Here is a 12,920-nt window from a genome sequence, read left to right on the forward strand (position 1 = left end):
ACGAGGGTCTATGGAGCGTCCTCCTCCGTTTCGGACACTCCCAAAAGTTTGTCACCATCCTCCGCCTGCTCCACGATGACATGCAGGCCACGATGACATGATCCTTACCAACGGATCCACCACAGACCCAATCCACGACCGGCCCGGGGTCAAACAGGGCTGCGTCATCGCCCTAACCCTCTTCTCAATCTTCCTCGCCGCCATGCTCCACCTCACAGTCAACAAGCTCCTCGCTGGAGTGGCACTAAACTACAGAACCAGTGGGAACCTGTTCAACCTTCGTCATGTCCAGGCCAGGTCCAAGACCGTCCCATCCTCTGTCGTCGAGCTCACCCATCACCCCCTGTGCTCGCTGACGTACATTGGCTCCCGGTTAAGCAACATCTCGCTTTCAAAATTCTCATCCTTGTTTACAAATCCCTCCCATGGCCCTCGCCCCTCCCTATCTCTAATCTCCTCCAGCCCCACAACCACCCCCCCGCGATGTCTATGCTTCTCTAATTCTGCCCTCCTGAGCATCCCTGATTATAGTCACTCCACCATCGGTGGCCGTGCCTTCAGCTGCCTTGGCCCCAAGCTCTGGAACTCCCTCCCTAAACCTCCCCACCTCTCTATCTCTCTTTCCTCCTTCAAGATGCTCCTTAAAATCTACCTATTTGAACAAGCTTTTGGTCACCTGCGCTAATTTATACATATGTGTCAAATTTTTTAAATCCCATAAAGCTCCTGTGAAATGCTTATGTTAAGGACTCTGTATACCACCAGTGTGCCAGTGCAGCCTTCGGCCGCCTGAGGAAAAGAGTGTTTGAAGACCAGGCCCTCAAACCTACCACCGAGCTCATGGTCTACAGGGCTGTAGTAATAGCCGCCCTCCTGTATGGCTCAGAGACATGGACCATGTACAGCAGACAGCTCAAGTCGCTGGAGAAATACCACCAACGATGTCTCCGCAAGATCCTGCAAATCCCCTGGGAGGACAGACGCACCAACGTTAGCGTCCTCGACCAGGCCAACATCCCCAGCATTGAAGCACTGACCACACTTGGTCAGCTCCGCTGGGCAGGCCACATTGTCCGCATGCCCGACGCGAGACTCCCAAAGCAAGCGCTCTACTCGGAACTCCTTCACGGCAAACGTGCCAAAGGTGGGCAGAGGAAACGTTACAAGGACACCCTCCCTGATAAAGTGCAACATCCCCACCGACACTGTAAGGGGTGGTTTGCAGGGGGTCAGCTTTCCCTTCTGACCTTATATGAGTGGTTCCGAATCGCTCCCACACCCTTGGTTCTAGACACTGGAATTATGAAGGGACTGTGACAGACTTGGACAGACAATCGGTTTCAAGGTAGGAAGCAGATATGGCTTTATTGTGTTTAAAAAGAAGTAAAAGGCACACCTTTAATAACACACAGACCAATACACACTGAGGGGTACAACACATTGAATAAAATGTCAAATTACAGCCTGTGGGGAAAAGAATACAGCTTTATCTCTAAATGGGGTAAAGAGGAGAATGCAGATACATTTACACAAGTTATCCCAGTCTCCCCCCCTCCCAATTCCCCTAACTAACTAAGTTATAGCTCTCAGGGTTCAGGGGCTATGCTCACCAACCCCTTTAGACAGTTGCCGGTGAATCACGGTTTCGGGGTTCGCTGCACTTGGCCTTCTAGGCGAGCCGTACCCCGGACGGAGGAGAGGACTTCGGACTGCGTAGTCTTCAGTTGGGGTGCGTCCGTTGATGCGGTAAAACCAAAGAAAGTGGGTACTTATCCCAGGATGTATGGGATAAGTACCCACTTTCTTTGGTTTTAGTTCATCCCTTTAGGTAATTTCTCGCCCGTTGGCCGTTCAGAAGTAGATTGTAGAGTGGAAATAAATGTCGATTCTTCGGTTTTTGCCGAGTTGGTTTTGGTTGGTCGTTTCACTGGTTGTGGTGGCCCGGGTTTGTCAATTTGGTTGCTGACAACCTTCCATTTCGTGGGCCTCGTGCTCGGTCGGTCCTTGACGATTTCTTGTAGTTTCCTTCACTATTCATTTCTTCACTCCGGCTGCTTGTGTCTGTCTGTGTTCCTTTCGAGTCTGTGTTCTGCTAGTCTTTTCTTGTAAAAAACTGGGGGATAGATATATCCCCCCAAAAAAAGGCTCCGTTATCTCCCATCAAATCTCTTGGGCTCTGTTTAAACTGTTCTGTCCACTGATTTTCAAATGTCTCCTTTGTCAGCAGTAACTCGATTAGGGTGTGAGAATGTGCGATCACTGGTTTTGCATTGTTTTAGGATTGTCCAGTTTTTCTGACCATGGTTTCCATTGTGCTTGATTGGGTAATTCGATTACCTCTTAGAGGGTGAATAGTTCCCCCAGACAGCCTGGGATCCTTAATACACGAATTTGCTTCAGACGTTGGCTCCACCTCCTGCATTTGGTAACTCTTTTTCGCAGCCAAAATGTTGTAGAATCTTAAAATTGATATGCTCCTTCCCATAGATGTTTAGGGGATCTCAAGCTTCTGTCATTTAGGTCCATTTTGAATTCCCTTTCTTATGAGTCCAAACACTGAGGGGGGGGGGGTCTCCATGAATACATCCCCTTTTATCCCCCGCAGTCTTTGTCTGCCCCTTTAAACTCATTTTAAAAGCCCAGAAAGGGATTCTTCTCCTCTGTAGGGGAAAGGTACCTGGAATCTTTGCGAGATATTGGTAAATTCTACAACAGCTGGGAGTCCCTGTCCAAAGACCGCCCTAAGTGGAGGAAGTGCATCCGGGAGGGCGCTGAGCACCTCGAGTCTCGTCGCCGAGAGCATGCAGAAACCAAGCGCAGGCAGCGGAAGGAGCGTGCGGCAAACCAGTCCCACCCTCCCTTACCCTCAACGTCTATCTGTCCCACCTGTGACAGGGACTGTGGTTCTCGTATTGGGCTGTTCAGCCACCTAAGGGCTCATGTTAAGAGCGGAAGCAAGTCTTCCTCGATCCCGAGGGACTGCCTGTGATGATGATATAAATACAAATCGTTGTTCAAGTCTGTCACACTCCTCCTCACTGCTCACGAGGCTTCCAAGTTTTGTGCAATCTGAAAATTTTGAAATTGTGCCCAGTATACACCCACAGCCAAGTTATTAATATATATTATGCACAGCACTGGTCCCAGCTCCTGCATCTTTGTCACGCGGTGATTGAAGCAGATGGTGCTGGTCAGAGTGATATTTCTGTGCCGTAGCCAAAGCTCTTGGAATCGCAGACAAACCCTGGGGGAGGGGTTAAGGGACGATTTGATCGCAGTTTTCAAGCTAGTAAGAGGAAGTGATAAGGTGGATCGCGGGAGAATTTCCGCTGGATGAGATTTGGAATCAGGGGAACAGCCTAAAAACAGCGGGAGCAAAGTTAGGAATCACTTCTACACACAAAGGTTGGGAGAAGGTTGGAACTCTCTTCCACAAACGGCAATTAGTGCTGGGTCAATTGTTCATTTTCAATCGGAGGTACTGACGGATATGGGGCAAAGGCGGGTGGGATGGAGACAGGTCACAGACCAGCCGTGATATCATTGAATGGCAGAGCAGGCTCAAGAGGCTGAATGGGCCTCCTCTTGTTCCTATTTAACAGGCTTGAAGGGCTGAATGGGCCTCCTCCTGTTCCTGTGTAACAGGCTCGAGGGGCTGAATGGGCCTCCTCCTGTTCCTGTGTAACAGGCTCGAGGGGCTGAATGGGCCTCCTCCTGTTCCTGTGTAACAGGCTTGAGGGGCTGAATGGGCATCCTCCTGTTCCTGTGTAACAGGCTCAAGAGGCTGAATGGGCCTCCTCTTGTTCCTATTTAACAGGCTTGAAGGGCTGAATGGGCCTCCTCCTATTCCTGTGTAACAGGCTCGAGGGGCTGAATGGGCTTCCTTCTGTCCCTGTGTAATAGACTCGAGGGGCTGAATGGGCCTCCTCCTGTTCCTATGTAACAGGCTTGAGGGGCTGAATGGGCCTCCTCCTGTTCCTATGTAACAGGCTCGAGGGGCTGAATGGGTCTCTTCCTGTTCCTATGTAACAGGCTCAAGGGGCTGAATGGGCCTCCTCCTGTTCCTATGTAACAGCCTCAAGGGGCTGAATGGGTCTCTTCCTGTTCCTATGTAACAGGCTCAAGGGGCTGAATGGGCCTCCTCCTGTTCCTATGTAACAGGCTTGAGGGGCTGAATGGGCCTCCTCCTGTTCCTAACAGGCTCAAGGGGCTGAATGGGCCTCCTCCTGTTCCTATGTAACAGGCTCGAGGGGCTGAATGGATCTTGTCCTGTTCCTATGTAACAGCCTCAAGGGGCTGAATGGGCCTCCTCCTGTTCCTATGTAACATAGAAACATAGAAACATAGAAAATAGGTGCAGGAGTAGGCCATTCGGCCCTTCTAGCCTGCACCACCATTCAATGAGTTCATGGCTGAACATGCAACTTCAGTACCCCATTCCTGCTTTCTTGCCATACCCCTTGATCCCCCGAGTAGTAAGGACTTCATCTAACTCCTTTTTGAATATATTTAGTGAATTGGCCTCAACTACTTTCTGTGGTAGAGAATTCCACAGGTTCACCACTCTCTGGGTGAAGAAATTCCTCCTCATCTCAGTCCTAAATGGCTTCCCCCTTATCCTTAAACTGTGTCCCCTGGTTCTGGACTTCCCCAACATTGGGAACATTCTTCCTGCATCTAACCTGTCTAACCCCGTCAGAATTTTAAACGTTTCTATGAGGTCCCCTCTCATTCTTCTGAACTCCAGTGAATACAAGCCCAGTTGATCCAGTCTTTCTTGATAGGTCAGTCCCGCCATCCCGGGAATCAGTCTGGTGAACCTTCGCTGCACTCCCTCAATAGCAAGAATGTCCTTCCTCAGGTTAGGAGACCAAAACTGTACACAATACTCCAGGTGTGGTCTCACCAAGGCCCTGTACAACTGTAGCAACACCTCCCTGCCCCTGTACTCAAATCCCCTCGCTATGAAGGCCAACATGCCATTTGCTTTCTTAACCGCCTGCTGTACCTGCATGCCAACCTTCAATGACTGATGTACCATGACACCCAGATCTCGTTGCACCTCTCCTTTTCCTAATCTGTCACCATTCAGATAATAGTCTGTCTCTCTGTTTTTACCACCAAAGTGGATAACCTCACATTTATCCACATTATACTTCATCTGCCATGCATTTGCCCACTCACCTAACCTATCCAAGTCGCTCTGCAGCCTCATAGAATCCTCCTTGCAGCTCACACTGCCACCCAACTTAGTGTCATCCGCAAATTTGGAGATACTACATTTAATCCCCTCGTCTAAATCATTAATGTACAGTGTACAGGCTCGAGGGGCTGAATGGATCTTGTCCTGTTCCTATGTAACAGCTTCAAGGGGCTGAATGGGCCTCCTCCTGTTCCTAACAGGCTCAAGGGGCTGAATGGGCCTCCTCCTGTTCCTATGTAACAGGCTCGAGGGGCTGAATGGATCTTGTCCTGTTCCTATGTAACAGCTTCAAGGGGCTGAATGGGCCTCCTCCTGTTTCTAACAGGCTCAAGGGGCTGAATGGGTCTCCTCCTGTTCCTGTGTAGCAGGCTCGAGGGGCTGAACGGGCCTCCTCCTGTTCCTGTGTAACAGGCTCGAGGGACTGAGTGGGCCTCCTCTTGTTTCTGTGTAACAGGCTCGAGGGGCTGAATGGGCCTCCTCCTGTTCCTATGTAACAGACTCGAGGGGCTGAATGGGCCTCCTCCTGTTCCCATGTAACAGGCTCGATGGGCTGAATGGGCCTCCTCCTGTTCCCATGTAACAGACTCGAGGGGCTGAATGGGCCTCCTCCTGTTCCTATGAGCGACAGAACAAACAACACCTTATACACGGTTTGCGGAGGGCATCCATAGGCCTGGAATGGGGAGACTTGGAGGCACATGGGAAGAGAGGAGTTACCTCCAAGCTCAGAGTGAGCGGAGTCATCTGTAGGTTCAGGGACTTGAGCAGAAAAATCTAGACAGACACTCCAGTGCAGTACTGAGGGAGTGCTGCACTGTCGGAGGGGCAGTAGTGAGGGAGCGCTGCACTGTCAGAGGGGCAGTAGTGAGGGAGCGCTACACTGTCGGAGGGACAGTACTGAGGGAGCGCTGCACTGTCGGAGGGACAGTACTGAGGGAGTGCCGCACTGTCAGAGGGGCAGTAGTGAGGGAGTGCTGCACTGTCGGAGGGGCAGTACTGAGGGAGTGCTGCACTGTGGGAGGGGCAGTACTGAGGGAGCGCTGCACTGTGGGAGGGACAGTACTGAGGGAGTGCTGCACTGTGGGAGGGGCAGTACTGAGGGAGTGCTGCACTGTGGGAGGGGCAGTACTGAGGGAGCGTCGCACTGTCGGAGGGGCAGTACTGAGGGAGCGGGGGAGGTGGGTGTGTGTATCGAGGTGGGTTTGCGGGGGGATGGTGGGTTTCTCTCTCTCTCTCTCTCAGCTGTGGCTCAGTGGGTAGCACAATCGCCTCTCGGTCAGCAGGTTGTGGGTTTAAGTCCCACTCCAGGGTCTTGAGCAGATAAATCTAGACTGACACTCCCAGTGCAATGCTGAGAGAGCGCTGCACTGTCGGAGGTGCTGTCTTTTGGATGAGAAGTTTGCACTCTCAGGTGGACATAAAAGATTCCATGACAGGGGAGTTATCTCTGGCCAATATTTATCCCCAGTCAATGTAACAAAAAACCATTATCAGCTCATCAACACATTGCTGTTTGTGGGAGCTTGCTGTGCACAAATTGGCTGCCGCGTTTCCCACATTACAACAGTGACTGCACTCCAAAAGTACTTCGTTGTCTCTAAAACACTTTGAGACGTCCAGTGGTTATGAAAGGTGCTATATAAATTCAAGTCTTTCTATCTCTCTCTCTGTCTCTATCACTTTCTCTTTGTCTCTCTCTATCTCTCTTTCTCTTTCTGTCTCTCTGTCTCTCTGTCTCTCTCTCTCTCTCTCTCTCTGTCTCTCTAACACTCTCTCTGTCTCTCTCTCTCTCTGTCTCTCTCTCTCTCTCTGTCTCTCTAACACTCTCTCTGTCTCTCTCTCTCTGTCTCTCTGTCTCTTTCTGTCTCTCTCTTGCTCTTCCTCTCTCTCTCTCTCTCTCTCTCTCACACTGTCTCTCTCTCTCTCTGTCTCACTCTCTCTGTCCCTCTCTCCGTCTCGCTCTCTGTCTCTCTCTCTCTGTATCTCTCTCCCTCTCAGTCTCTCTCTCTGTCTCGCTCTTTCTGTCTCTTTCTCTTTCTCTCTTTCTCTCTCTCTCTTTCTCTCTCTCTCTCTCTGTCTCTGTCTCTCTCTTTCTGTCTCTGTCTCTGTCTCTCTCTGTCTCTCTCTCTTAGTCTCTCTCTCTCTGTCTCTCTATTTCTGTCTCTTTCTCTGTCTCTCTCTCTCTCTCTCTCTCTCTGTCCTTTTTCTCTCTGTCTCTCTCTCTCTCCCTATCTCTCTCTCTCTCTCTCTCTCCGTCCAGTATTTGCCCTATGGGTGAGATTGGTAACCCGTTGAGACTGGGCTCATTGGCCATGGGCTCTTGCCAAAACAATTTGGTGACATGGTGCCATAACCTTAACCTTGACCATAACCCCAACACTTGAATTCTAATCGGTGACCCTGAACTTACCCCTAATACCTTAACCCTAACCCCAACCTGACCACAGCCCCTATCCCCAATCATAACCCCCAATGCCAAAGACTTAACCTCAATCTATGGCCCTAACCATAATCCAAACCCTAAACCATATTCCCAACTTAACATTACCCATAGCCCGAACTCTAATCCCTAACCCCTTAACTCTAACTTCAATCGATGACCGTAATCCCAACCCATAGCCCCAACTCAATCCCTAACCCCTTAACCCTAGCCAACCTAACCATAACAAAGGTCTTTGACACTGTCAACCATGAGGGATTATGGAGTGTCCTCCTCTGTTTCGGCTACCGTGAAAAGTTTGTCACCATCCTCCGCCTGTTCCACGACGACATGCAGGCAGTGATCCTGACCAACGGATCCACCACAGACCCAATCCGCCTCCGGACCGGGGTCAAGCAGGGCTGTGTCATCGCGCCAACGCTTGTCTCGATCTCCCTCGCCGCAATGCTCCACCTCACGCTCAAAAAGCTCCCCGCTGGGGTGGATCTAAATTATAGAACAAACGGGAATCTGTTCAATTTCCGCCGCCTCCAGGCCAGATCCAAGGTCGTCTGTCATTGAATTATAGTACGCGGACGATGCTTGCGTCTGCGCACAGTCGTAGGCCGAACTCCAAGCCATCGTCAACATCTTCACCGAGGCGTACGAAAGCACGGGCCTTACACTAAACACCCGTAAGACAAAGGTCCTCCACCAACCTGACCCCGCCGCACAGCTCTGCCCCCCCAATTATCAAAATCCACGGCGCGATCCTAGACAATGTGGACCACTTTCCATACCTCGGGAGTCTCTTATCAACAAGGGCAGGCATTGACCACCAGATCCAACACCGCCTCCAGTGCGCCAGTGCAGCCTTCGGCCGCCTGAGGAAAAGAGTGTTTGAAGACCAGGCCCTCAAACCTACCACCGAGCTCATGGTCTACAGGGCTGTAGTAATAGCCGCCCTCCTGTATGGCTCAGAGACATGGACCATGTACAGCAGACAGCTCAAGTCGCTGGAGAAATACCACCAGCGATGTCTCCGCAAGATCCTACAAATCCCCTGGGAGGACAGACGCACCAACGTTAGCGTCCTCGACCAGGCCAACATCCCCAGCATTGAAGCACTGACCACACTCGACCAGCTCCGCTGGGCAGGCCACATTATCCGCATGCCCGACACGGGACTCCCAAAGCAAGCGCTCTACTTGGAGCTTCGACACGGCAAGTGAGCCCCAGGTGGGCAGAGGAAACGTTACAGGGACACCCTCAAAGCCTCCCTGATAAAATGCAACATCCCCCACTGACACCTGGGAGACCCTGGCCAAAGACCGCCCTAAGTGGAGGAAGTGCATCCGGGAGGGCGCTGAGCACCTCGAGTCTCGTCGCCGAGAGCATGCAGAAACCAAGCGCAGGCAGCGGAAGGAGCGTGCGGCAAACCAGTCCCACCCTCCCTTACCCTCAATGTCTATCTGTCCCACCTGTGACAGGGACTGTGGTTCTCGTATTGGATTGTTCAGTCACCTAAGGACTCATGTTAAGAGTGGAAGCAAGTCTTCCTCGATTTCGAGGGACTGCCTATATGATGATGATGATCAACAACAACAAAAACAACCTGCATTTATATTGCGCCTTTAACGTAGTTAAACATCCCAAGGTGTTTCACAGGACTATTAGAATACAATAAATTTGATACCGAACCATATAAGGAGATATTAGGGCAGATGACCAAAAGTTTGATCAAAGAGGTAGGTCTTAAGGAGTGTCTTAAAGGAGGAGAGAGAGGAGATAGAGGCGGAGAGGTTTAGGGAGGGGAGTTCCAGAGCTCTGGGCCGAGTGAACAGAAGGCCCGGCCACCGATGGTGGAGCGATTATAATGAGGGATGCTCAAGGACGCAGAATTAGAGGAGTGCAGATATCTCAGGGGGGTTTGTGAGGCTGGAGGAGATTACAGAGATAGGGAGAGGGGCGAGGGCCATGGAGGGATTTGTAAACAAGGATGGAGAATTTTGATATCGAGGCGTTGCTTAACCGGGAGCCAATGTAGGTCAGCGAGCAGAGGGGGTGATGGGTGAGCGGGACTTGGTACGAGTTAGGACACGGGGGCAGACAAATTTTAGACCTCAAGTTTACATAGGGTAGCATGTGGGAGGCCAGCCAGGAGTGTGTTGGAATAGTCAAGTCTAGAGGTAACAAAGGCACGGATTGAGGGCTTCAGCAACGGATGAGCTGAGGCAGGGGGGCGGAGACGGGCGATGTTACAGAGGTGGAAATAAGTGGTCTTATGGATGGAGCGTGTACATAAGAATTCCAAAGATTCACCACCCTCTGAGTGAAGAAATTTCTCCTCATCTCAGTCCTAAATGGCCGACCCCTTATTCTGAGACTGTGACCCCTGGTTCTAGATTCCCCAGCCCGGGGGAAACATCCTCCCTGCATCTACCCTGTCGGAATTTCATATTTTTCAATGAAATCACCTCTCATTCTTCTAAACTCTAGAGAATATAGGCCTAGTGTACTCAATCTCTCCTCATAGAACAATCCCCCCATCCCAGCAATCAGTCCGGTGAACCTTCGTTGCACTCACTCTATGACAAGTATATCCTTCCTTAGGTAAGGAGACCAAAACTGTACACAATACTCTCGGTGTGGTCTCACCAGGGCCCTATATAATTGCAATAGGACATCTTTATTTGTATACTCAAATCCACTTGTACGAAAGGCCAACATACCATTTGCTTTCTTCATTATTTGCTGTCCATCATCACAGGCAGTCCCTCGGAATCGAGGAAGATTTGCTCCCACTCTAAAAGTGAGTCCTTAGGTGGCTGAACAGCCCAATATGAGAACCGCAGTCCCTGTCACAGGTGGGACAGATAGACGTTGAGGGTAAGGGAGGGTGGGACTGGTTTGCCGCACGCTCCTTCCGCTGCCTGCGCTTGGTTTCTGCATGCTCTCGGCGACGAGACTCGAGGTGCTCAGCGCCCTCCTGGATGCACTTCCTCTACTTTGGGCGGTCTTTGGCCAGGGTCTCCCAGGTGTCAGTGGGGATGTTGCACTTTATCAGGGAGGCTTTGAGGGTGTCCCTGTAACGTTTCCTCTGCCCACCTGAGGATTGTTTGCCGTGTAGGAGTTCCGAGTTGAGCGCTTGCTTTGGGAGTCCCGTGTCGGGCATGCGGACAATGTGGCCTGCCCAGCGGAGCTGGTCGAGTGTGGTCAGTGCTTCGATGCTGGGGATGTTGGCCTGGTTGAGGACGCTAACGTTGGTGCGTCTATCCTCCCAGGGGATTTGCAGGATCTTACGGAGACATCGTTGGTGGTATTTCTCCAGCAACTTGAGGTGTCTACTGTACATGGTCCATGTCTCTGAGCCATACAGGAGGGCGGCTATTACTACAGCCCTGTAGACCATGAGCTTGATGCTAGATTTGAGGGCCTGGTTTTCGAACACTCTCTTCCTCAGGTTGACCAAAGGCTGTGCTGGCGCACTGGAGGCGGTGTTGGATCTCGTCGTCGATGTCTGCCCTTGGTGATAGTAGGCTCCCAAGGTATGGAAAGTGGTCCACGTTGTCCAGGGCCGCGCCGTGGATTTTGATGACCGGGGCAGGGGGGGGGGGCAGTGCTGTGTGGCGGGGTCAGGTTGGTGGAGGACCTTTGTCTTACGGATCTTTGGTGTAAGGCCCATGCTTTTGTACGCCTCGGTGAAAATGTTGACGATAGCTTGGGAGTTCAGCCTCTGAATATGCGCAGACGCAAACGTCGTCTGCGTACTGTAGTTCGATGACAGAGATGGGACGGCCTTGGATCTGGCCTGGAGGCGACGAAGGTTGAACAGGTCCCCACTGGATCTCGTTGAGTGTGAGGTGGAGCATTACAGCGAGGAAGATCGCGAAGAGGGTTGGCACGATGACGTAGCCCTGCTGTACTTGCACGTTAACTTGGAGTGATTCGTGTACAAGGACACCCAGGTCCCTCTGAACACCAACATTTCCCAATCTCTCTCCATTTAAAAATATTCTGCTTTTCTATTTTTACGACCAAATTGGATAACTTCACATTTCCCCACGTTATATTCCATTTGCCATGTTCTTGCCCGCTCACTTAGCCTGTCTATATCCCCTTGAAGCTTTTTGCATCTCCTCACAATTTACATCACCATGTGGTCGCAAGTTCACCAAGGTGATCTCCAACCCCAAATCCCTAAACGTAACTGCGACCTAACCCATTGCCCGAACCCATCCCTGACCCCTGAACTCAGGTTGCCAACCCTTCAGTGATTGGTCAAGGGTCGCCAGGCAATGATGGTCAACCCAGGAGAAAAATCTTTGGGGAATTGTGTTTTATTTTCATTTTATTTCAACAAATGAGTTATAAATATGTTGCAGATGGGGGCAATGGAGATCAAAAAGGGCTATTTGACCGGGTGGGGCAGTTGGAGCTGGTGGTCACGTGATGAAATCTCCCGGAATAGGGTCAAGCTCAGTTGGCAACCCACACGCAAACAGAGTCACGTGCGCAACGCTCTGGTCTCGAGTCGCGGTACCGGCGGTTAGGAACGGCCGGGGTTTTAAACTGACCAATGAGAATCGTCCCTTCCCCACGTGGGGTGAGGTGGGGAGGCGGGGGACGCCGGGCGTTCCGACCAATGAGGAAACGCTTCGCGGCGTACGTGTGTGAGCGTGTTAGGCCACGTGGGGTCAAGGAGCCACGGCGGTCCAGCGCGTCAGCCAATGGCGATCGGAGGGGCGGGGCCAGCGCTGGGTTTTCTCGGGTGGTGATTGGTGAGCGCGAAGGAGAGGGGGAGGGGCTTCGTGAATCTGCGGAAGGTGCTCGGAATGGGGTGAGAAAGAGAGAGAGAGAGAGATCGCGAGAAGGCACGTGGAGAGAGAGAGAGAGATAGAGGGAGGGGGTGAGAGAGAGAGGGAGGGGGTGGGAGAGAGAGTGAGAGAGAGGGAGGGAGTGAGGGAGAGAGAAGGAGGAGGTGGGAGAGAGAGGGAGTGAGGGAGAGACAGGGAGTGGGAGAGGAGGGGGAGGGAGAGAGAGAGAGGGGAGGGGCAGAGAGGGGAGTGGGAGAGAGAGAGGGAGTGAGGGAGAGAGAGAGAGAGAGAGAGAGACGGAGAGAGAGAGGCAGAGAGACAGAGAGACAGGGGAGGGAGAGAGTGGGGAGTGAGAGAGAGAGGGGGAGGGGCAGAGAGGGAGTGAGAGAGAGAGGGAGTGGGAGAGAGAGAGGGGTGGAGAGAGGGAGAGGGAGAGAGAGGGGGGGGAGAGAGGGGGGAGAGAGGGAGAGAGAAGGGGGAG

At 51.9% G+C, this 12,920-nt stretch overlaps 2 protein-coding genes across 2 annotated transcripts in view; both read left to right on the forward strand.

The window, feature by feature from the left end:
- LOC139274191 (calcium-binding protein 1-like) overlaps positions 1-12,920 on the forward strand; it is a 185,537-nt gene that overhangs the window by 165,633 nt on the left and 6,984 nt on the right. The window lies entirely within an intron of this gene.
- The window catches only part of LOC139274192 (collagen alpha-2(IV) chain-like), a 22,064-nt gene continuing 21,563 nt past the window's right edge, over positions 12,420-12,920 (forward strand). Inside the window, exon 1 of the mRNA XM_070891226.1 lies at positions 12,420-12,462. The gene's annotated coding sequence lies outside the window, so the exon portion shown is untranslated. The remainder of the gene's footprint in view (positions 12,463-12,920) is intronic.

The sequence above is a fragment of the Pristiophorus japonicus genome, chromosome 9 (genome assembly GCF_044704955.1).
Source record: "Pristiophorus japonicus isolate sPriJap1 chromosome 9, sPriJap1.hap1, whole genome shotgun sequence".
NCBI classification, from domain to species: domain Eukaryota; kingdom Metazoa; phylum Chordata; class Chondrichthyes; family Pristiophoridae; genus Pristiophorus; species Pristiophorus japonicus.